Genomic DNA, 23120 nt, shown 5'->3' on the forward strand with positions numbered 1-23120 from the left:
CTGCCGTCTCGAGCTCCGCCTCTGGGCCTCAGACCCCATGGGCCCCACAGCTGGCGCCCCGCTCTGGGCCTGACGATGACGGGTCTCCCCAGGCGTCCTCAGGAGGAGGAGGGCTCAGACCCCCCACTGCCAACCCCCACAGAGATTTCTCCGTCTGCCTCCTCATCTCAATCCCCGAAAGCAGGCCAGAAAGGGAGGCAGTGCCTGGCCAAAGCCTTAGGCTCACCAGCCAAGGACGGCCTGAGAGCCTCCACCCCGGAGGACCTTGCCCTTGCCAGGCCACCTGCTGTGTGACCCAGGGTGGCCTCAGAACCCTCAGCTGATCCTCACCGCGAGCTGCCATTATGTGGCAATAAGTGCCCAGATGGACATACTCTTGTCCAAATACCCACACACACCCGCTCGCTGTTGTATCTACAGGGTTTTTTTTTACAGAGACATGTTTTAGAGATCTAGGTAGCTGGCGGGATGGATGGATAGGTGGCTAGATGAGAGAGACAGAGAGAAAGAGAGATCTCACTCAACCCCACAGACGTGTTCTGGAAACGTCATCAGTCAAGTTTTTGTTTTTTTTTTTTTTTCCTAAATCGAACCGCATTTCAAATGCATCTGGAAAGCGAGACTAAAGCCAACATGCACGCTCTGCTTTAATGGCTATTTACATCGAGGTTTTCCAGCACTGGCTGGGTGTGGAGTGAGACACCCTTGCGACAGAGTCCGTTCCCCCGTACTTGCCGTGAGCCTTCACACATCAGACAGCCCTTCTTTAACACTATCCTCTTTGCTGCCCAAACTGAGGTTGCGACAAAGTTTAAAGGCTATCTCTTTTTATTAATTTATTAATTTATGCATGTATGTATGTATGTATTTATTTATTTGAGAGAGAGAGACAGCGCGAGCCGGGGCGGGGGGGGGCGGGGGGCGGGGGGTTGGCGCCTGGACGGCTCGGCCAGTTAAGCGTCTGAGTCTTGATTTCGGCTCGGGTGGGGATCTCACAGTTCGTGAGTTCGAGCCCCACATCGGGATCTTGCTGATAGTGTAGAGTCTGCTTGGGATTTTCTCTTTCCCTCTCTCTGTCCCTCCCCTGCTTGTGTTCTCCCTCTCTCAAAATAAATAAATAAACTTAAAAAGAAGAAGAAGAAGAAGAAGAAGGGAGAGAGGGAGGGAGAGAATCCCAAGCAGGCTGTCAGCACAGAGCCTGACACACGACTCAATCCCACGACCCCAGGATCATGACCTGAGCCGAAATCCAGAGTCAGACGCTCAACCGACTGGGCCACCCAGGGGGCCCCAAAGTTAGTTTCCCACTGGCCGCTTCCTCACACACGCCACCATCAGCCGCTTTGATCTGTGGCTCTGCCCCCACCCCCACCTGTCAGGATCTCACGACATCCTCCACCCCGGACGGGCACCTGTCTTCCCCTGGTGGGCAGAACCACCCCAGCGTTCCTATTTGTGGTGAGAAGTTCATAAGCTCTAACTTTTATCCTTGACACCTTCCCGTGCTACACAGCCACCCTCCAACCACACACACGGGTTGAGGGGCGCAGGACGGAGGCCTTCCCGACACCCAGCCCACTGGGACGGTTCCTCTGGGCTTCAAACTACGTGCCCGGAGACCAGCCGAGGCGGGGGCCGGGAGCAGAGGAGGCCCGCAGGCCTCACCCGGCAGGGACCGGCCATCACCAGTGTCCCCAGAGCAGCAGGGCCTCGTCTCCCCACCGCATCCCCAGCTGTGGTCCAAGGCCCCGCAGGTGCCCTGCGGCCTGGAGAAAGCAGGCCGGCCGCCAGCCCACGCATCTCCCACCCACTGCCTCCAGCCCCAGGAAGGAAAACGGAGTCCTTTTCCCTACACTCCGAGCTCTGCTGAGGCAGGCCAATTATCTAAGAGGAGCTGAAGACAGTGGAAGGAATCTAATCCACCGGCTGAGGGAGAGAGGGAGGGAGCAGGCCTTGGATCCCACGGTGTCCTCCCACCTAGCTCCCCTGCTGTTGTTCCGGGCTCTCTCCAGCTGTGCTGCTAACCCAAACACAACTGGAGCCAGCCCCGAGCCAGTAAAGGGAATACCCAGACCCCCGCGCCCCCCAACACTGCGGCACAGGCTGCTGAAGGTGCCTGGGCTCACGGAACCCACTCCGCCGCGAGTGCCGTGAGCCCAGAGCACTCTGGGAATTGGGGGTCCCCGGGGGCAGTGCGACACCGCTAATGGGTGGGCCTCAGCCACCTCACTCCTCAGGTGAGGTTTCTCGGGCTCCCATCCCCCAGGGTTCCCCAGTGGGAAGCTCCCTCCCGATCCGCCAGTCCTGGCCTCTTCTGGAAGGCAAGGCAGGAAGGACGGGGGCAGAGAGGTCAAACAAAGGGGGCAAAGGCTTAGAGGAAGCTCTCGTAGGTGAGACAGAAGGGAGGTGGGAAGGAATTAGGATCTCAGGGCACCCATCAGGTCCATGAGGTTGACAAGCAGGGGGTCAGCGGGCAGGACGGTGTTGTGTCCCTCTGGGCCCTCCCCAAGACAGGCCCCTGTGCGCTTTAATGGCCCAGGAACACGGGACGGCCCACCCGTTCCCCACCCTGAACAGCCTTAAAAAGCCCAGCGCTCAGCTTTCCTTTTAAAAGCTCAGCTAATTAGAAGCATATTTTATCTTCTCAGGGGAGGCAGCTGTGGGATGAAAATCGGAGGTACCGACTCTGGTGGTGGTGGATGAGTCATCGTGTTGCTTTTTTATTAATTTTTTTTTACGGTGAAGCTTTTATGGTGTTCTAAAATCACATAGAGGAAGAAGGCGGCTCATCTCTCTCATTATTGCCCCCAACTGTTTACAGCCGAGTTCAAAAGGCCAAGGCTTTGCCGAAAACGCCTCCGGGGGTTAGGAGCAGATGCTGGTAACCAAGCTCCACATGAACCTCGGGGCGCTGAGGGCACCCGTCCGAGGCGCGGGCACACGGGGGCCAGCGGTCAGCCCGGGGACGTCGGACCCTCCCCACGGCACGTTGTAGGCATTCGATGCGTGCACGCGGGATGAATGAGTGCCTTAACTAATTCTACCAGAATCTTCGGTTTGACTGAGGAAATTAAACTAATTGACCTATTGTGGCCCATTAATAAGATGGAATATGATGTAGCCATAAACTTAATGATTGGGATAATAGGAAAGTATTCCCCCTCTATTACTAAGTGAAAAAGCAAATGATAAAATAGTGCATAGAGCAGGATGCCATTTTTATCTTCAAAATATAACCCAGACATGTATAAATGTGTGGAAATGAAACCGAAGGCCATGTGCAAAAAGCTGGTGGCAGCTATCTCCGAATGGCGGGTCATGAACCGTTTGTCATTTCTTCTTTCTTTTAATATTTTTTTAATGGTTATTTATCTTTGAGAGAGACAGAGCGCGCGCAGGGGAGGGGCAGAGAGAGAGACGGAGACACGGAATCGGAAGCAGGCTCCAGGCTCCGAGCGGTCAGCTCAGAGCCCGACCCAGGGCTCGAACCCACGAACTGCAAGATCATGACCTGAGCCGAACTCGGCCGCTCAACTGACTGAGCCACCCAGGCGCCCCAGTTTGTTATTTCTTCACTATCTTTCTCGGTATTTGCCGGTTGTCAGTAATGAGACTGTGTCACTTCGGAGATCGGGGAGAAAAATGTTCTGGTAACCACAGGACAAAATATCACAAAGTAATTGACAGCTTGACTTCCTCACGTGGAAGGCGGATGTGGCTTGTTGGCATCCTTCTTGGAGGTCCTCCTGGGAGTCGGCCCCGGAGATTCCTCAGGGACCCCCTGGGAGGGAAGGGGAGAACACCTAACATCACCCCCACATCCCGCTTCTACCAGGCAGCTCTGCTGTACTCAGTTCAGCAAGGACTTTACCCCCCTGAAGGAGGCACCAAGAGATGATACTTTATATATTTTTTTTTTTCAACGTTTATTTATTTTTGGGACAGAGAGAGACAGAGCGTGAACGGGGGAGGGGCAGAGAGAGAGGGAGACACAGAATCGGAAACAGGCTCCAGGCTCCGAGCCATCAGCCCAGAGCCCGATGTGGGGCTCGAACTCACGGACCGCGAGATCGTGACCTGGCTGAAGTCGGACGCTTAACCGACTGCGCCACCCAGGCGCCCCGATACTTTATATTTTTCAAAGGCGACTAAACTCTGACCCTGTGCGCCCATCCCTCTGGGCTAACGGCAAATTCACTCTGCCATTATCAGAGACCCCTCTCTGACCAGGGTTGCTAGACTTAACAAATAAAAATATCAGGGGCACCTGGGTGGCTCAGTCGGCTGAGCGTTGGACCTCGGCTCAGGTCATGATCTCGTGGTTCGTGAGTTTGAGCCCCGGATGGGGCTCTCTGCTGTCCACACAGAGTTCTTCTGATCCTCTGTCTCCCTCTCTCTCTCCGCCCCTCCCCCAGCTCGTGCTGTCTCTCTCTCAAAAATAAATATTTAAAAAACATATATTTAGAAATAGCTGATGCCCAGATAAATAACAAAAAATTGTTAGTATAAATACATCTCACGAAATACTTGAGATATACTAAAATAATACTCACGGTTTATCTGAAATTCATATTTCGCTGGGTGCCCTTCATTCTATCTGACAACCCTATCTGTATCTACCGAAGTGTCCTGCAGAGGCCCCAGGAGGTTACTTCGAGGAGAACATGTGGGAAACAGGCCACCAGGACCCACAGTCCCCGCTGTGGGTTCCCTCGGGGGCAGGAAGTTCACGTGTCCCTGTGCTGAGTGGGGCGATGGGGGGCATCTTCGCCCAGCCTGGGCACCTGGTGACCAGGGTACTACCCAATCACCCCCCAAGACCCTGCCCCCTCTCAGGACACTGCGGGCATGTCAGGACCCCACGTGCCATCCCTGCATCAGTCAGGGGCCTGACAGGAGACCGTGGCCCCTCACATGGGGTGACTTGGGCAAGGCTAATAAAGAGGCCATTTACAAAGACGTGGGCCAAGTGTAGAGAAACCAGTATAGAACCCAGGCCTACCGGAGGGGCGAGGGGAGGGCATGCTTTCCAGAACCTGCCACCGCGACTGGGAAGGGGGCTGCTGAACAGAAGCTGAGACACTGCCCGCCCCCAGAGGCCCCAGAGAGAGCGAGCCTGGGAACAACCGCACACCTCTCTCTCCTTCCTCCCAGATCTTCCGCCGGGGCCTCCCAGAGGCCAAACCAACTGGAACCCAAGGGCCAGGAGAGCCCTGAGGCCGTCCCCCAGGGTCCCCTTCCGGGGGCCCAGAGCAGGTGCGAGGGGCAGAGAGGGCAAATGCAGGACACACAGCACAGTGCCCCTGGGTGGAGAGGTCTCTCCTTCCCAGCCCCTCAGGCCGGGCCTCTCTCTGGGAAGCCCCCCACAGTCGCTCAGCAAGCTGAACAAAAGGTCAGGAACAGGCACGGCCTTCAGGCAACGAGCGGCCCCGAGGCAAGAGAACACAGCTGCCTGAGACCATCTTAGAGCAGAGGAGGGAAGGAAATGCAAGAAAGCAAACACCAGTTTATATCTCATCTATCTTCATCACATCTGGTTTGTGTTGCACTCCCACCTAAATCCTGGCTCAAAACGGTTTGGCAGCCTAAAGAATAAAGAAGCAAAAACAAGGGCTATAAGCAAACCAAATAAACAGCCACACCAACTCAAAACTACAACTCCTATGCTTGGAAATGCGCGTGTAAACCAAAGCACGCTGACAACGCGTTGTGTTCACGGACGTTCATTAGTCATTAACTAGACCTGCTGGGGCGGAGGACACCTTCCTGGTCTTCTCCTGATCCAGGGGTGGGGCTTATTTTCACAAGCCAATCAGCAAATTCCATTTTTTCCTGAACTCGACAATTGGTTCAGGAATGGGTGCCCAAGCCAATCAAAATCAGTGAGGCCCCTTCTTCTTAAGAAAGCATATTGGAACAGAGGCGCCTGGGTGGCTCAGTCGGTTAAGCGTCCCACTTGGGCTCAGGTGGGACAGTTGAGGTGGGACAGTTGAGAACTGCTCAGGTCTCACAGTTCGTGGGTTCGAGCCCCGTGTTGGGTGCTGTGCTGACAGCTCAGAGCCTGGAGCCTGCTTTGGATTCTGTGTCTCCTTCTCTCTCTGTTCCTCCCTTGCTCCCACTCTGTCTCTCTCTCTCTCTCTCAAAAATAAAGATTTAAAAGAAAAAAAAAAAGAAAGCATATTAGAAGAGACCGGAGTTTTCCCACTGGACACAAATAAAGACAGATGGAACCGAGGCAGCCTTTCTGTGCCCATGAGGAGAGACTCTGCCTGAAATTATGTCAACACCAAGGAAGCAGAGCCAAGAAAGGGAGAGAGAGAAGTTAGGCCCTGGTTGTATCATTTGAGCCCTGGATCACACTGATCCCGACACGGCAGAGGGCCAATAAAATCTCTTTTGCCGGAGCCAGTTTGGGTTAGGCTGAGACGAGCAGGGTTCCCGACCAGCATGAGATGTGTCAAGGACCAGGAGTTCGTTCCCGCTTCTTTCATCGCCAAATAAGTAGAAAACATCCAGCTTCCTCAAGAGGAAACCACTCGGTCCAGCTAGGAATCAGCCTCTGCGAGGGGGACCGGGAAGGGACAACCAAAGACCCGGACTCGTCGTAGGAGCACCAGAGGGAGCCCCTACTCTGTGTTGAGGCTTTGCTCCGCCCCTTTGCAAGAAACAGAACAGCACAGCGGACCCAGGGCCCCTGGCTCGGACCCCTGGGTTTGATCCCGGCTCTATTCCTTGCTAGCTGATCATGTCGGGCAACTTTTGTATCCTCTCTGGGCCTCGGCCTCCGCACCTGAGGATAACAGCACCTACAGCGTGGACAGTCGTGAAGGCTACGTGTGGTAATACCTGTAAAGTGCTTACAACAGTGGCTGGCACAGAACTAGCCTCAGCAAGAGATGTTTGCTGCTGTCGTTGTTGTTATTAACACTTATGTCCTCCTCAGATGACCTTCACCCCGGAGACCTATGGCCCTCCAGCCTCCCGGCCGCCGGTGGAGGTATCCACCCAGCCTGACCCTGCACCTGACCTGACTGATGGCCCAGGCACGGACAGACTCAGTGATCTGCAGCCTTTCCCCAACCCCAGACGGTGACAATTTTCCACTGCAAGTAACAGAAACCCTCCACAAACTGGATTAATGTGGGGAGGTGACTTTACTGTCAGGATTCAGGGGCTCCCGTGACACCATTACACCCTGCCTCCCGCCACCTCTCCTGGCCATGCTTACCTCTGCGTCGGTTATGCCTCTAGCAGGTTATTTTCAAGTCAAGGATAACTTTTTTTTAAAGTCTGAAAGTTTAGGGGCAGCTGGGTGGCTCAGTCGGTTAACCGTCTGACTTTGGTTCAGGTCATGATCTCGCGGTCCGTGAGTTCGAGCCTCACGTCGGGCTCTGTGCTGACAGCTCGGAGCCTGGAGCCTGCTTCTGATTCTGTGTCTCCCTCTCTCTCTGCCCCTCCCCTGCTCACACTCTGTCTTTCTCTCAAAAATAAATAAACATAAATTTTTTAAAAAATTAAAATTAAGGGGCGCCTGGGTGGCTCGGTCGGTTAAGCATCCGACTTCGGCTCAGGTCATGATCTCACGGTCCGTGAGTTCGAGCCCCACGTCGGGCGCTGTGCTGACAGCTCGGAGCCTGGAGCCTGCTTCGGACTCTGTGTCTCCCTCTCCCTCTGCCCCTCCCCCGTTCACGCTCTGTCTCTCTCTGTCTCAAAAATAAATAAACATTAAAAAAATAATAATAATATGGGAAATAATCATTTAGAATGCGGAATCACCTAAAGTACCCCCAAAAAGCCACATAATGAACATACTATGTGTAAAATGTCCTGGATCATGGCTAAAGTTGTTCTTAGAGGAAAATTCAAAGCCGTTGACATATTAGTTAGAAAACAAATAAGTTGAGCTCAAGGAGCTAGAAAAAACAGCAAGCAGCACTCCACACAAGAAAGACTCAAAACCCTCAAAAAACTCAAGGCGACAAGAAAGAGCTAAGTAAAGAGATAGAGCAGAATTCAATAAAATCGAGACCAAAAGAGAGGTAATGAACGCAATCAAAATACAAATGTGTGAGACATAAAATGGAAACAAGGAACAACTCAGATATAACAAACAGCTGTCAATTAACATTTAAAGGATATTATCACAACCGTTAGCCAAGGCCTGAAAATGCATTAAATGGATATGTTTCTGGAAATATATATATATATATATATATATATATATATATATATATATAAAGTGCCAAAATTGGCTCAAGAGGAAACAGAAAAGCTGCATAGATCAATAGCCATAAAAAAAGTAAAACCCAAGAGAACCAACAGACAGGCTATTAGAACCACCGGGAGCCAGAGACATAATCAACACATCAAAAGCAGTAGGGTTGCCCTGTTCCAGCAAACACTGGTTGAAAAAAAAGTAGCCAAAAATATAACAGCATTTATCATGACAACCAAAAATATAATGCAGCCAAGAATTAGCCTATTAGAGAATGCACAGGATCTCTAGGGAGAAAATGTTGTATGTAGTAAAGGCACAAAACAACGTGTGAGAAAATGGGGAAGTGTGCCCTATTCACGGACAGCAGAGCTTAACATCGCCAAGGTCAACGTTCCTCAAGCTCACCTGTAAATTTAAAACAATCCAATCAAAGTCACAGTGATGCGGGAGCGTGGGGCGAGCTGAGGGCAAAGAACAGGCTAACATCGCGCGCACACACACACACACACACACACTCACACGCACACACGCCAGGTGGGATATGTGTGATACTCCTCGGACACTCCTGGCTGCCCCAGAACAGGGGAAAGGAAAGAATGCAGGTGGCTGACATACAGATCACAGCCCTGCAGGACAGGAGTCTCCTTCCACTTATGGAGAACTCACTAGACTGCAAGAAAAAGGCAATCTTATTCACAGCCTAATCTCCAGAAACCTATAGACTCCATTTCCTGGAGCCCTAATGTCACCTTCATCAAGATGTAAGGGGGTTTAAGTGCTTGCCATGGTGATGTGGGAAACTAAGGCAAATGAAAAATGAAATTCCCTGACTGCCTACAGCCCAGTGACGAGTCCTTGAAACAGGCAGAGTGACTGACCTCCCTCTAGGAGCTCAGCTGCCTCGATGAGGACACTTTGCTGGGGGCAAAAGGGAATCTTGGCTTAACATTACCCCCAGGATCCTGTGAATCTACTTCAACATATAAAAATTCCTATGGAAACTTCCTTTATCTTAACTCCCCCAATCATCCTCCAAGCTTATGGGCCCTGATATACATCTGAAACATCTCATGACTGAGGTTTTACTAAGTGTAATAAATGGCGTTTTCCTAACAGCTACCCCCTCAGCGTCCTGGAAACCTTGCTTCCGAAATACCTTAGAGACTCCTTCTATCCCTAACCCCCTCCCAACCTGAGGGTATGCGATCAGTTCCCCGCCACAACCCCAGCGCAGCTCTTTCTGCCCACGGGTCCTATCCCCGTGCTTTAATAAAATCACCTTTTTGCACCAAAGATATCTTCAAGAATTCTCTCTTGGCCGTCAGCTCCGAACCCCACCATCACCCCAAAACCCCATCCAGATCAGCAATACATTTTCAGGAACTTTACGAGATGACATGAAAATTCATATGAAAAATAAAGATTCATGAATGCGGTTTGGGCAAGGGAACAGATCAGATGATCAAAGAAACAGAACAGAAATTCCCACATCACACCACAGTGGTGTCAGTGGCATCACAACTTAGGCAGGAAAAATGAATTATTTAAGAAATCAGGCTGGGGGTATTATTAGCTAACTCTGTGAGACAGATGCAGGCTCCTTCGATGTTCAGACTGGACTCCAAATGAGGCCCAGCATTTCATCCACGCCATGACTCAATGACCTCATTTACAACCTACAAATTATTTGACAGTCGTTAATCTGGGTACTGCAGTGTGTTTTAATAATTTCAACAGACGTTCACAATATTTTTCAATGTTGAACGCACATCAAGTGCTTATGCAATTCAGACTTTTCCTGCGTGGAGGAGGACTTGAAAGAAGCAAGTTCAAAATGAAAAGCAGACTCTTGAAATCCATACCCTGAATTAAGCAAGCAAATACCCAGACTGCTTCAGAGGGCAGATGAGCTGCCCTTCAAAGGGCAGGTGAGGCAAAGTACCCAAGATGAACAATGGCCATCCAACGCCAACAAATTAGCATCAGGAAAGCAAGAAACACAAGGAGGTGCAAAGAAAAGTGTTTGCCCTGGGTATTTACTTGCTTCGGAAAGTGAGATCCTTCAGATTCTCGATGCAGGTTATAAAGAAGGAAAATTAACAAAAACACTAAAGCTCTTTAGATGCAACTGTCAGTGGTATTGGGGAAGTCTTCATATTGTACATAAAGAGAAGACTATGAGGGGTGTGTGGCTGGCTCGGTCAGTAGAGCACGTGACTCTTGATCTCAGGGCCGTGAGTTCAAGCCCCACGTTGGGCATGGAGCTTATTAAAAGACAAACAAACAAACAAACAAACAAAACAAAAAAAAAGACAAAAAACCTTCCCTTAGAGACAAAAATATAAAATGAAAACTATTATATACCTCTATAATATCACATGATAGTATAATATATTACAACCACACACATAGTTTGAGAACTAAATTATGTAAGTTAAATCATAAAGCCAATAGAAGAAAAGAGAAAAACTTTATGGTCTCAAAGCTGGGAAGAATATCTTGAACAGAAGAACAAACTAGGAGGAGAAAAACGACAGATTCAACTTCACCAAAGTTAAAGATTTCCACTGGATAAAGAAGTCCCCAAACTGAGGGGGTGGGGGTGGGGGGTGGGAGAGCAGAGGAGTGACAGATGGGAAGAAATTGTTCCTCCACGCCTAAACTGATGAGGAATTATCATGCAAATTGTACAGGTTAATCCTACAAACCAGCAAATGAAAGAGGGTCAGCCCCGCTGGCAAAGGGGCAAAGGTGTGAACGGAGATTGGCAGTGGGGAGAGCCGGGAGCCTAACCCCAGCGTGACAGCATCAGCCCTCCTGTCACCAGAGAGGGGAACCTGATGGAGACGCCACCTGCCAGCCATCTGATGACCCACAGGACCCAGAAGGTCAGACAGGAGCAAAGGCAGCTGTGAGCTTGCGGCAACAGGGCTCCCCACCCGGCCGGGAGGGCAGACCGCCGCAGGATTGCACACAGCCATGCCGGAGTGCCCCTAAGCGTGTGCACACACACCCCCCCAGACACTGGGGTGTGTCTCCTGCAGGTGTGTCCCCACCAGGGGCACAGGGAAGGGAGCACAGCACAGCATGATTGGAGGCACAAAGAGTGTAAGGTCCCATCACTCGGGAATGGGTGTGTGGGTGTGTGTGTGTGTGTGTGTTGTCTTTGTCCAGTGTGGCCAACTGTAACCGAATACCAGAGACTGGAAGGCTCGTAAACAACAGACTTTTATTTTCACAGCTCTGGAGGCTGCAACTCCAAGATCAAGGTCCCTGCAGATTCAGTGTCCAACGAGGACTGCTTCCTGATTGGTAGATGGCCATCTTCTCACTGGGTCCTCAGAGGACAGAAGAAGAAGGGGGCTCTCGGGAGCTTCTTTTATAAGAGCACTAATCCCACGTGCGGGGGCTTCACCCTCATGACCTCGTGACCTCCCGAAGGCCCCACCTCCTAGTACATTCCCCTCCAGGGTTAGTGCAACACCTGTGTTTTGTGGGGACACACACCTTCACTCTAAATTATACGTACACTCACAAAGTGAAAACTCCCGGGGCACCTGGGTGCCCCTGGGTGGCTCGGTCAGTTGAGCATCCGACTCTTGATCTCAGGTCAGGTCTTGATCTTGGGGTCCTGAGTTCAAGCCCCACATTGGGTTTGGTGCTGGGCATGAAGCCTATGAAAGAAAGAAAGTGGGAGGGGAGGCGGGGGGGGTGGGGGGAGGGAAGGAAGGAAGGGAGAAAGAAAGAAAAAGAAAGGAAGGGAGGGAGGGAGGGAAGAAAAAAGAAAATCCCATGCAGCCATCAGATATATTGAACCAGATTTACATATAACAAGGACCAAACTCAAAATGAGATTTATGGGCCAATAGTGTCTAAGTAGATTTTCAAGCACACACAAAATGGCACTATATCCTTTTCAGGGAGTCACTTATATCTTAATAAATGCGTAATGCATTGACAACGGATTGGAAGGACTAAACTCGAGTAAATTAACTTCACTAAGGTGGGTGTTCCTGGGAGGAGGGAGCATGGGGTTGGGCAGGGGTGGGTGATAAAGAGAATAAAATCTAAGTGCAGCGGGTGGCCGGTTTTGTTCCAGGACTTACCACGTGTGCGGGACAGCACCAGCACCTCTGGGGTCCAGGCCCTGGGATCCAGGAAAGATGGCCCAGATAACGCCCTGTGACAGCCACAGTCTCGGCTGCTGTCGGAATAACTGCTGACTGTTAGTTCTCGTTAATTAGATCCTGGCCCTGATAACCGTAGAGGAGGAGAGCCGGTGACGGTCCACTACGTCAGGGATTCCCAAGGGTGCTTGGGCAGGGAGGGACAGACACGAAGGCCAGGCAGCAGCAGCAGGAAGATGCTCGTGAAAGGAGATGCTGTCAGGGGTGGCATTCGTTTGCCTTCCCTGCTGTTATTACCTTTTTGAGGGCGACAGTGTGAATGGTGAGGGTCTTAGGACAGGGTTGGCATCCCTCCCCCACAGCACAGGTGCTGAGGACCTTGTGGAATCTGTGGAGGAAGGGAGGGATGAATGGAGGGAAGGAAGGAAGGAAGGAAGGAAGGAAGGAAGGAAGGAAGGAAGGGAGAGAGGAAGGAAGGAAGGAAGGAAGGAAGGAAGGAAGGAAGGAAGGAAAGAAGGGAGGGAGGGAGGGAGAGAGGGAGGGAAGGATGGGAAGGGGGAGGGGGAAGAAAGGAAGAGGAGGAAGGAAGGAAGGAAGGAAGGAAGGAAGGAAGGGAGGGAGAGAGGGAGGGAAGGATGGGAAGGGGGAGGGGGAAGAAAGGAAGAGGAGGAAGGAAGGAAGGAAGGAAGGAAGGAAGGAAGGAAGGAAGGAAGGGAGGAAGGAAGGAAGGGAGGAAGGAAGGAAGGAAGGAAGGAAGGAAGGAAGGAAGGGAGAGAGGGAGGAAGGAAGGAAGGAAGGAAGGAAGGAAAGAAGGGAGGGAGGGAGGGAGAGAGGGAGGGAAGGATGGGAAGGGGGAGGGGGAAGAAAGGAAGAGGAGGAAGGAAGGAAGGAAGGAAGGAAGAAAGGAAGGAAGGGAGGAAGGAAGGAAGGAAGGAAGGAAGGAAGGAAGGGAGAGAGGGAGGAAGGAAGGAAGGAAGGAAGGAAGGAAAGAAGGGAGGGAGGGAGGGAGGGAGAGAGGGAGGGAAGGATGGGAAGGGGGAGGGGGAAGAAAGGAAGAGGAGGAAGGAAGGAAGGAAGGAAGGAAGGAAGGGAGGAAGGAAGGAAGGAAGGAAGGAAAGAAGGGAGGGAGGGAGGGAGAGAGGGAGGGAAGGATGGGAAGGGGGAGGGGGAAGAAAGGAAGAGGAGGAAGGAAGGAAGGAAGGGACGAAGGGAGGGCGGGAGGGGAAGGGGGAGGGGGAAGAAAGGAAGAGGAGGAAGGAAGGAAGGAAGGGAGGGAGGGAGAGAGGGAGGGAAGGATGGGAAGGGGGAGGGGGAAGAAAGGAAGAGGAGGAAGGAAGGAAGGAAGGAAAGAAGGAAGGAAGGGAGGGAGGAAGGAAGGAAGGAAGGAAGGAAAGAAGGGAGGGAGGGAGGGAGAGAGGGAGGGAAGGATGGGAAGGGGGAGGGGGAAGAAAGGAAGAGGAGGAAGGAAGGAAGGAAGGAAGGAAGGAAGGAAGGAAGGAAGGGACGAAGGGAGGGCGGGAGGGGAAGGGGGAGGGGGAAGAAAGGAAGAGGAGGAAGGAAGGAAGGAAGGAAGGAAGGAAGGAAGGAAGGAAGGGACGAAGGGAGGGCGGGAGGGGAAGGGGGAGGAGGGAAGGAAGAGGAGGGGGAGGAAGGAAGGGAGGAAGGGAGAGAGGGAGGTGGGAGAGAAGCAGGGAAGGGGCAGTGACCACACATAAGTAGCAACAAACCAATCTCACAGACACAGCAACTGAGCAAAAGGACACCAAAGCCTTTGACAGCAGTGAGCTCCGGGCAGGCATCTGGTGGCGGTGTAGACCTGCTTCACCAACATACGGAGTGAGCTGAGCTGAGCACATCTTGGAATCTTCGGGCAAATAAAACTTATCCCTTTAAGCACTAGTCTATTTGCACCATTTAATGTTGCAAAAAGTACTAATGTTCCCTGTCTTTAATCACCCACAGGACAGCAAGCGTGATGCGATGTTTTCTCAAAAGGGTCCTCGTCTGGGGCATTTGCGTAACACCGCGAGGACCCCAGGGCTGATGAGGCCGGTGGCTCCCACCTGCCTGCCCCACCTGCCCTCCAGCCTCACGTCACCAGCCCCGCCGCCAGCCCCTGCCATCCTCCTCGTCCCCTTCTTCCCCTCTGACCTCGGGGCCTCTCATAGAATGTTCCCTCTGCCCCAACCGCTCTCCCTCGACTGGCTACCCTTCGGTCTCCCATCTGCTTCCACGCACGCGAGGCCAAAACTCTGGGCTCCCTGCCCGTGCCCAGCTCTGTGCGCTCAGCCAGCCGCGGGAGGGTGTGTTCGGACAATGAGAGGTGGCTCCCGCCTGCTTTGGGGACCTGGCGGCCACGGCTGTCCCTGCGGGGCGGAGGGAGGTCCCGCGGTCCCAGAGGAGCACGCAGATGCAGAACTTTCCACGAGCCCGGGGCTGAGACGGAGTGAGGAGGCATGAGGCCTGCTAGGACCCCGTCTCAGAGACGAGGGGAAGGTGGGGGACCCAGGACAGCGGGCACGCGCAGCTGAATGAGCTCGTGTTCTCATGGGACGGGCACAAGGGGACGTGGTGTCGGAAGGAATGGCACCAGCAGAGAGTGGGGAGAAGGTCTGGCCGGTGCTGGTGGGGGGCCTGACCCCCAGCACAGCCGCTATGCCCCCTCGCCAGCCCCTCCTCCCCGTCTTGGCCACGTAAAGACCCCGGGGCCCCGGGGTTCGGTCCCTCGTCCTCTGCACACTCGACCATGCTCATCCCGTCCGGTCTCAGGACCAACGCCACCTGGGTCCGAGATGCCCAGATCAATGTCTCCAGACGGGATCTCTCTCCCGAGCCCCAGGCTCACGCATCCCGCTGCCCACACGACGTGTTTCTGCCTGGATGGCCGACAGACATCGGTGCGCGTCGTCTCTTGCTGTGTGGCCAACAGCCCCAACACTTAGCGACCCCGAAGAGCGATTCGTTATTTCTCATGACGCCGTGGGGTCAGGAGTCTGGGCTGGGCTCATCCGGGCGGTTCTGCTGTGTCATGTGCTGCCGGCCGGAGCCACCCGGTGGCCGCGCTCCTCAGGGAGCTCGGCCGGCACTAGAAGAGGGCCTCCCCCACGTGTCTGGTAGGTACGAGCCGCCTGTCACCTTCACCGCCCTCCACGGGGCTCCTCCGGTCGCCCCCCTCGGCTTCCCTACCACATGGCAGCTGGGTTGCCCCCGCTCCACTGGTCCACGCAGGTTACAAGACCAGCCGTGGACGGGACGGGTTCGAGGACGGGAGGGAGGGGGAGACAATGGGCGAGGGGCGTGGGGGTGCAGACGGGACAAATTGCCGGCAGCTCCCTTTGGAGATTTTCTGCCAGGACAATCACACCCAGCCTCCCGAAATCCAACCCGCGCCCCTGCCCCACGGCCTCTCCCAGCCCCGTGGACGACACTTCCGCCCTGTTGGTCTTTAGGCCAGAAGCCCTGGATGACATCTGACACGTCGCGAGTCCCAATGGCTCCCCCTTGAGAACATTCCAGAATCCTGCCCCTTCCCTCCAGCGCCACTGCCCCCCAGGTGGGTCTGAGTCGCTACCATTTCTGCTGGTTCCTCATCAGCCTTCAGCTCCTCTCCTCTTTCTACCCTTGGAGTCTCTTCCCAACACACCAGCCAAGTTGATCTCCCTTTTTTTTTTTTTTATGTTTTATTTATTTTGAGAGAGAGAGAGAGCACAAACAGGGGAGGGGCAGAGAGAGAGAGAGAGAGAGAGAGAGAGAGAGAGAGAGAATCCCAAGCAGGCTCCACGCTGTCAGTGCAGAGCCCGATGTAGGGCTCGAACTCATGTACCATGAGATCATGACCTGAGCCGAAACCAAGAGCCAGACAGCTAATGGGCTGAGCCCCCCAGGCGCCCCAAAGTTGATCTTTCTGTACTGCAGGTCAGATAATGCCGTTCTTCTGTTCAAACCTTCCGGGGCCTTCCTATTTCTCTGGGTGGAGCCAAAGCTCCAGCAATGACCCCCACGGCCCTATGTTGTCCACACCCCCCCATACCCACTATGACGTTACTGCTCAGACCTGGTTTCTGGCCAGTGCCCCCTGGCTCACTCTGCTCTTGCTACGGCTTCCCCGGGCCTTCTGTCTGGAGAGCACCGTGCAATCCATAAACCCTTCTCTTAGCCGGGAGCTGCTACATAATTTGCAGGGCCCGGTGCAAGATGCCAATGCCGGCCCTCGTTCCAAACGACAAAGAATTTCAAGACGGCAACAGGAGAGCGTGAAAACGAATACCAGGTCCTCTGAGCTCGGGGCCCTGCACACCTGTACACAAGTCACAAGCCATAAAGCTAGACCGGCCCCTACCCCTTGTCCCATCTGGCCTTAGAATAGCCCCATGAGGCAAGCACAGAGATTTGTGTTATTTTCTCCAATTCCAGTTAAGGAAGCAGGCTCAGAGAGGGTAGGCACATGGCCAGGGTCACACAGTAGAGGGCCAGCTCGGGACCCTACGCCTCGGCAACAGTCAGGACTCTTTTCTCTGCACCAGCTGCCCTCCCCTCCGTGTCTGGGTCCAACCCTGACAGAAGAGAGACTCTGGGTACCCCCTTCCCTGCTCCCCTGCGCACCTCCCATGGACACTCCCCTCCCACCCCGTGTCATGGTCAAAGTGCTTCCTCGAGGAATTATGAATTTGAGCTTCCAGCTGGGAATGAGCCCTAAGAAGGGAAAACAGAGAGAAGAGCAGAGCCCAGTAGGAGAATGTCACTTCCAGGCACTGGAATTAAGAAACTGGAGGAGGGGCGCCTGGGTGGCGCAGTCGGTTAAGTGTCTGACTCTTGATTTCAGCTCAGGTCGTGATCCCAGGGTCATGGGACAGAGCCCCGAGTTAGGCTCCGCGATAAGCATGGAACATGCTTGGGATTCTCTTTCTCTCCCTCTCTCTGGCCCTCCCCTGCTTGCTCTCTCTCTGTCTCTCTCTCTCTCTCAAAAAACAAACAAACAAACCAAAAACCCCAAACATTTAAAAAAAAGAAAAGAAAAGAAACAGAAGGAGAAAACGCACAGGGAAGGGGTAGAAGGCATCAAACAATATAAATCAGAGTCCGCTGGCTCCCAGAGCCCCTCAGGGCCAGGCGCACGGGGGGCCCTAATTAGGGGATTACACAAAGCCTGTGAGCCAGGCCACCGCAGGCCCCAACCCTGCGTCGGGACAGACTTAATGGCCTGGGCTGGAGTCACCAGCAACATAAAGTAGTCTTGTTCCCTGGTGATTTTTACAAGGCGTTTATGGACACGAGACAACTTCAGGACAGCACTCAGCTTATGGGGCCGGGAGCCCAGACAATGGGGGCAAAGAGGCAGGTCAACACAAGGACCCTGTGATGAAGGCACAAAGGCGGGAAGAATGAGGGGCATTCACCCCCTGTGCAGGGACCGGGGCCCTCCCCCACCTGCTTACATGCCTCCAGCCGGCTGAGCCCTGAGAGGGACCTTCCCCTCCACAGACGGGGGCAGGGCCTCTGAGTTGCTGCCCCCCAACAGTGCCAAGGACCCTGTAAGTATCTTCAGCTCCCCCTGACCGCCCTGTGTTAATCAGTTCCCCTGCTTCATAGTCATTAATTTGCCGTCCCATCCTCACTATTCAAAGACGGCCGTAGCCAGGGTCGAGTGTGCGGGAGCTAAGCCCTTAAGTGATGTGATTCCAGCCCAAAGCAGAGATGGCTAGCGCTTTGGTTCCACGGTCTCCAGTACCGGGGAGCTCTCCATGTTTTACTTGTGAACAGCCACCCGTTACTGAGGACTTAACACGTGTGAGACCCCCACGGCGGGGGCTTTGCAGGAATGATCTCATTCAGGCCTCACGGCACCTTGGGAAGCAAGCTTCCGACCTCTTGTCGCAGGTAAGGAATCGGGTTCACAACAGCCCAAGAACACCTACCGGTAGGTGATGGGCCCAGGACTCCAACGTGGATCTGCAAAGGGTCAGGCCAGGCTCCTTCCACCCCCACGTTCACGGTCACCCCTCCTGAGAGGCAAGGGAGGCGCAAACATCGGGAAGGAGAAGCCAGTTCCACCTGGCACAGTCAGAGAGGGCTTCCTGGAGGTGGCGACATCTACGTCAGGCCTGGAAGGATGAGTAGGGTTGCCTAAGAGAGAGAAACAAAGAAAACGGAGCGTGTGTAGGAGCCTGAGCACCGCGGGCAGGAACCGAAGTATCCTGCGACCCCAGTGCACAGACCTGGAGCCTCTGAGATTCGGGGTCCTGCCCCATTGTCATCAGTAACAGTAACAGCTACCGCGTAGGCAACACGATAAAGCATTGTTTTTATGGCATTATATTTTATCGTCACAAATACCCTTTGAGACAAGAGCTGTCCTTCTCCCCAGGAGACGGAGCTGTAGCGAGGCTGAGGAACCTGCCAGCTGTGCGGTCTCGGGCGGGGACGGGGGCAGGTCTAGAACGTGGGTGGCACCACAGGCCGCGTCCACGCGCTCAGCCAACCCGCCGAGAGGCCGCCAACTGGGCCAGTTTGGGCGAGCGGGAAGAAACGGGTTGGATATGGAAGCCCTGGTTCCCTCTCTATACTCTGACGCTCACTACTCAACCCTGGGCAAGTGAATTCGCCTCTGGGAGTCACCGTGAAAGGGCCCCCCCCCCACCCCCCGCAGCCCCTCTCCTCCTGCCTCACAGGGCAGTGGGCAGGATCGGAGAAGCCAGGCAGGTGCTTTGCTGGCTGTGGTTGGCCGAATGATGGCCCCAAAGCTGTCCAATCCTAGTCCCCAGAAGTGCGACTATGCCACTTTACACGGTAAAAGGGACTTTACAGATGCAATTAGTAAGGACGTAAAGACAGGAGTCTATCCTGGATCACCTGGCAGGCCCGGTGGAGTCACAAAAGCCCTTGGAAGACAGAGGCAGCAGGCCCGAGTCAGAGAAGTGATGACAGAAGCAGAGGTCACTGCCGGGCTTTGCAAACAGAGGAAGGGTCCACAGTGCAAGGAATGGAGGTGGCCTTGAGAAACTGGAACAGGCAAGGAATAGGCTTCTGCCCCGGAGCCCCCAGCAGGACCTGCACCTTGACCTTAGCCCTATGAGACTGATTTTGGACTTCCGACCTCCAGACCTGTAAGATAATAAATCTGTGTTGTGTTAAGCTACCGCTTAGTTACAACAGCAAAAAGAAACTCACACTCTGTCGCTCACCGCCCTCTCTCATGGGAGCAGGGCCAGCTAGGACTCTGCACCCTGAGAATTTTACAGAAGTGTCTCTTTTGGTGGAGCAAAATTATTCTGAATTCTGCTCCTGGTGTGTAGGGAAAAAAAAAAAAAAAAAAAAACAGGCTTCGGATAATCCCGTTCTACTTCCTGTTAAAAAAAAAAAAAAAAAAAGAAGGAGATGAAAAATACATAATAAGCAACAGACTCTTAAACAGCAAGACTCTTCCCGTTTCCCCCTAAATAAGGCACACTTCCTTCTCCGAAAGTGATCTTAAGTTGCTTTCCGGCAAACTTGAACCTGTTGGGGTGCAGCCTGTCAGCCCACCACCCAGTACCTGCATATGCCCCAGGGCACCACACCCCTCCGGAGCCAGGCGGAAATAGCCGCTCTGGGAAAGGATCACTGTTGGCAGAGGCCGGGTGGAGGGTTTGAGGCTTTGGGCAGGGAGTTTTTCAAGAGCTATAAATATAACAAGCCAACTTTCTGGGGCAGGGGGACTGGCCATATTTTATTAAGAAGCTGAATGAAAACTCCTAGGGGGCAGGGGGAGGAGATGCTGTCCACACTGACCACACGGAAAACAGTCCGGCGGATGTTCCTGGACCAGCATGGGACGTCAGCGCTTGACCGTGAGGTCTGCCCTCCTCCACCCTGCTCTGAGCACAGAGGGGCTTGCACGCAGAGCCCCAACACATTGACCTACATCCTGCTGGCCACCAGTCGGGTCACATCCCTCCCGGGAAAGCCTCTCACTGGGGAGATGAGGCCAAAACAGGGGGACCAGAGACCCAGAGATGGATATATATACATATCTATACACACATATATGTATTTATATGTATGTATACACACACACGTACACACACGCGCAGACATACATATATATAACCTCCTAGTGATTCTGCTTCTCTGATGAATGTCATTCTTTTTGGCCATCCTTGTATACCCCTTCCCTGCTTCGTGGAGCTTGGAGAAAGGTGGAGACCCCATCCCATTACAGAGGCTGGAAATGCCAGAAACCCCTGCCTTCCCGGCCTCCCTGGCATCCAGGGGAACGGACATTTGATAAGGTGCCAATGAGGTGCCCACGGGAGCCAGTGACACAGAGTCTGGACAGGTTGGGGGCAGCAGAGGTACCCACGTGGCAGTTCTAGAGGCTTCCAGGGTTGGGCTCAAGCCGCAGCGGCCAGCCATTCACTATCGGGGTCACTAGCACACGTGGAGGTGTCCGTTCCCACTGTCCCGGGTGCCTGCCCCGGGACAGCTCTGCAGAGTGACGTCGAACATTGCTCCCGGCCGCGCAGCCTCCAGACCTAGATGTCTGGCCCGTCCTGTGAGCTGCTCCGTAGCATTTAATGCATTTCCGCTTGGCTTTAATGAGCAAAATTAACTTCAGCTGCTTCAACTAAGCTCCCTGATTGACGCACAGTCTAGCGCACGCAGCTCTGCTGGCTTCTGCTTGCAGGCGCTCTGGTTCTAGGATTCTGGTGGGAGGGTTTGGGAGTGAGCCAGGGACAGAGCTCTGTGCGGCCGCCTGCATTCGAGACTGGGCTGCTGGCTGGCTCCTCTTTCTAATGGCTGGTGCTGGGGACTGGACTGGGCCCCACCAAAATTCAGAGGTTGAGGCCCTAACCCCCGGCGTGGCTGTATTTGGAGATGGGGCCTTTAGGAGGTAATTAGGGAGCAATCTAGTCTGGTAGGACTGGTGGCTCTTATAAGGAGAGGGAGAGGGGCACCGAGGGGTCTCAGTCGGTTAAGCATTCAACTTCGGCTCGGGTCATGATCTTAAGGTGTGTGGGTTCGAGCCCCACGTCAGGCTCTGTGCTGACAGTGAGGAACCTCTCTCTCTACCCCGCCCCCGCTCAAAATAAATACACTTTAAAAAAAAAAGAGAGGGAGAAAGAGATACCTCTCACTAACATGTGAGGACACAGAGAGAAGGTATTATCTGCAAGCCAGGAAGAGGGCTCTCCCTGCAAACTGTGGCGGGGCTTGATCTGGGACTTTCCAGCCTCCAGAACCATGAGAAAATTAATTTCTGTTGGCGAAGCACCGCCGGCCCCCCACCCCGCCTCCGTCCCAGCCTATGACATTTTGTTACGGAAGCCCAAGCAGACTAAGACGTGGCGTAAAAGAGCGCTCTGAGCGTGGGCTTGGGCAGCAGCCCGCCTGGGTTAGGATTCCGGTCCCTCAGTGGCTATGTGTTCTTGGGTAAGTTACTTAGCCTCTCTGAACCTTGGCTCTATCTGCAGAATGAAGGTAATAACACTGAAGATTCGCGATGGGCATCCAAGACTGCCCAGCAACTCTGTTCTGCCTCCTGGAGATGGAGTCCATCATTCTTGGGGTAAATTCATTCCTGACTTGTTGACGATGGGCATGGGTCTCCAGGCTCATTAAGATTTCCCAGGGGGCGCCTGGGTGGCTCAGTTGGTTAGGCGACGGACTTCGGCTCAGGTCATGATCTCACGGTTTTTGACTTCCAGCCCCGCATCGGGCTCTGTGCTGACAGTTCAGAGCCTGGAGCCTGCTACAGATTCTGTTCTCCCCCTCTCTCTACCCCTCCCCTGCTCATGCTCTGGGTCTCTCTGTCTCTCAGTAATAATAAATAAATGTTAAAAAAAAAATTTTTTAAGATTTTTAAAAAATGGGAATGCAAGCTGGTGCAGCCACTCTGGAAAACAGTATGGAGGTTCCTCAAAAAACTGAACACAGAACTACCCTACGACCCAGCAATGGCACTACTAGGCATTTATCCACGGGATACAGGTGTGCTGTTTCGAAGGGACACATGCACCCCCATGTTGATAGCAGCACTAGCAACAATAGCCAAAGTATGGAAAGAGCCCAGATGTCCATCGATGGATGAATGGATAAAGAAGATGTGGTCTATACACACAATGGAGTATTACTCAGCAATCAAAAAGAATGAAATCTTGCCCTTTGCAACTACGTGGATGGAACTGGAGGGTATTCTGCTAAGTGAAATTAGTCAGAGAAAGACAAAAATCATACGACTTCACTCCTATGAGGACTTTAAGAGACAAAACAGATGAACGTAAGGGAAGGGAAACAAAAATAATATAACAACAGGGAGGGGGACAAAACAGAAGAGACTCATAAATATGGAGAACAGAGGGTTGCGGGAGGGGGTGTGGGAGGGGGGATGGGCTACATGGGTCAGGGGCACTAAGGAATCCACTCCTGAAATCATTGTTGCACGATATGCTAACTAATTTGGATGTCAATTTTAAAAAATTAAAAATTGAATTAAAAAAAAAAGATTTCCCAGCATTTTTCTGGTTAAAAACAACCATCTGTCTTTGCTGAGAGTGCTGCGAAGGCTGAGGTACATGTTGGTTGCAGGCACCCATCTTGGCCGTAACGCAGAAGAGTGCCCTTTGGGGTGATGAAGAGGGAGACAGCAGACCCGGGATTCTGCTCTAAATAACATCCAGGGAGATGGGGCACAGTGACACCTTCCAGCCCATGCATCCCGCTGGGCCTGAAGCTAATTACACTACTGAAACTTCAGTTCCATGATCCGGTCGTTCCTTTGTAGCTCAAGCTGGTTTGAA

At 53.2% G+C, this 23120-nt stretch overlaps 1 long non-coding RNA gene across 2 annotated transcripts; it reads right to left on the reverse strand.

Moving 5' to 3' along the window:
- Nucleotides 1–11848: 11848 nt before the first annotated feature.
- Nucleotides 11849–21345, reverse strand: LOC123577174. 2 transcript variants are annotated; one of them, XR_006701742.1, is made up of 5 exons: nt 19195–21345; nt 18261–18468; nt 12643–12733; nt 12325–12422; nt 11849–11892 (listed from the first exon to the last, which is right to left on the reverse strand). It is a non-coding gene; the product is annotated as an uncharacterized LOC123577174 (long non-coding RNA). The 2 variants fall into 2 exon arrangements; XR_006701741.1 differs by having other exon boundaries at nt 12325–12733.
- Between the last annotated feature and the right edge of the window lie 1775 nt (nt 21346–23120).

This window comes from Leopardus geoffroyi, chromosome D2 (assembly GCF_018350155.1).
Source record: "Leopardus geoffroyi isolate Oge1 chromosome D2, O.geoffroyi_Oge1_pat1.0, whole genome shotgun sequence".
In the NCBI taxonomy this organism is placed as follows: Eukaryota; Metazoa; Chordata; class Mammalia; order Carnivora; family Felidae; genus Leopardus; species Leopardus geoffroyi.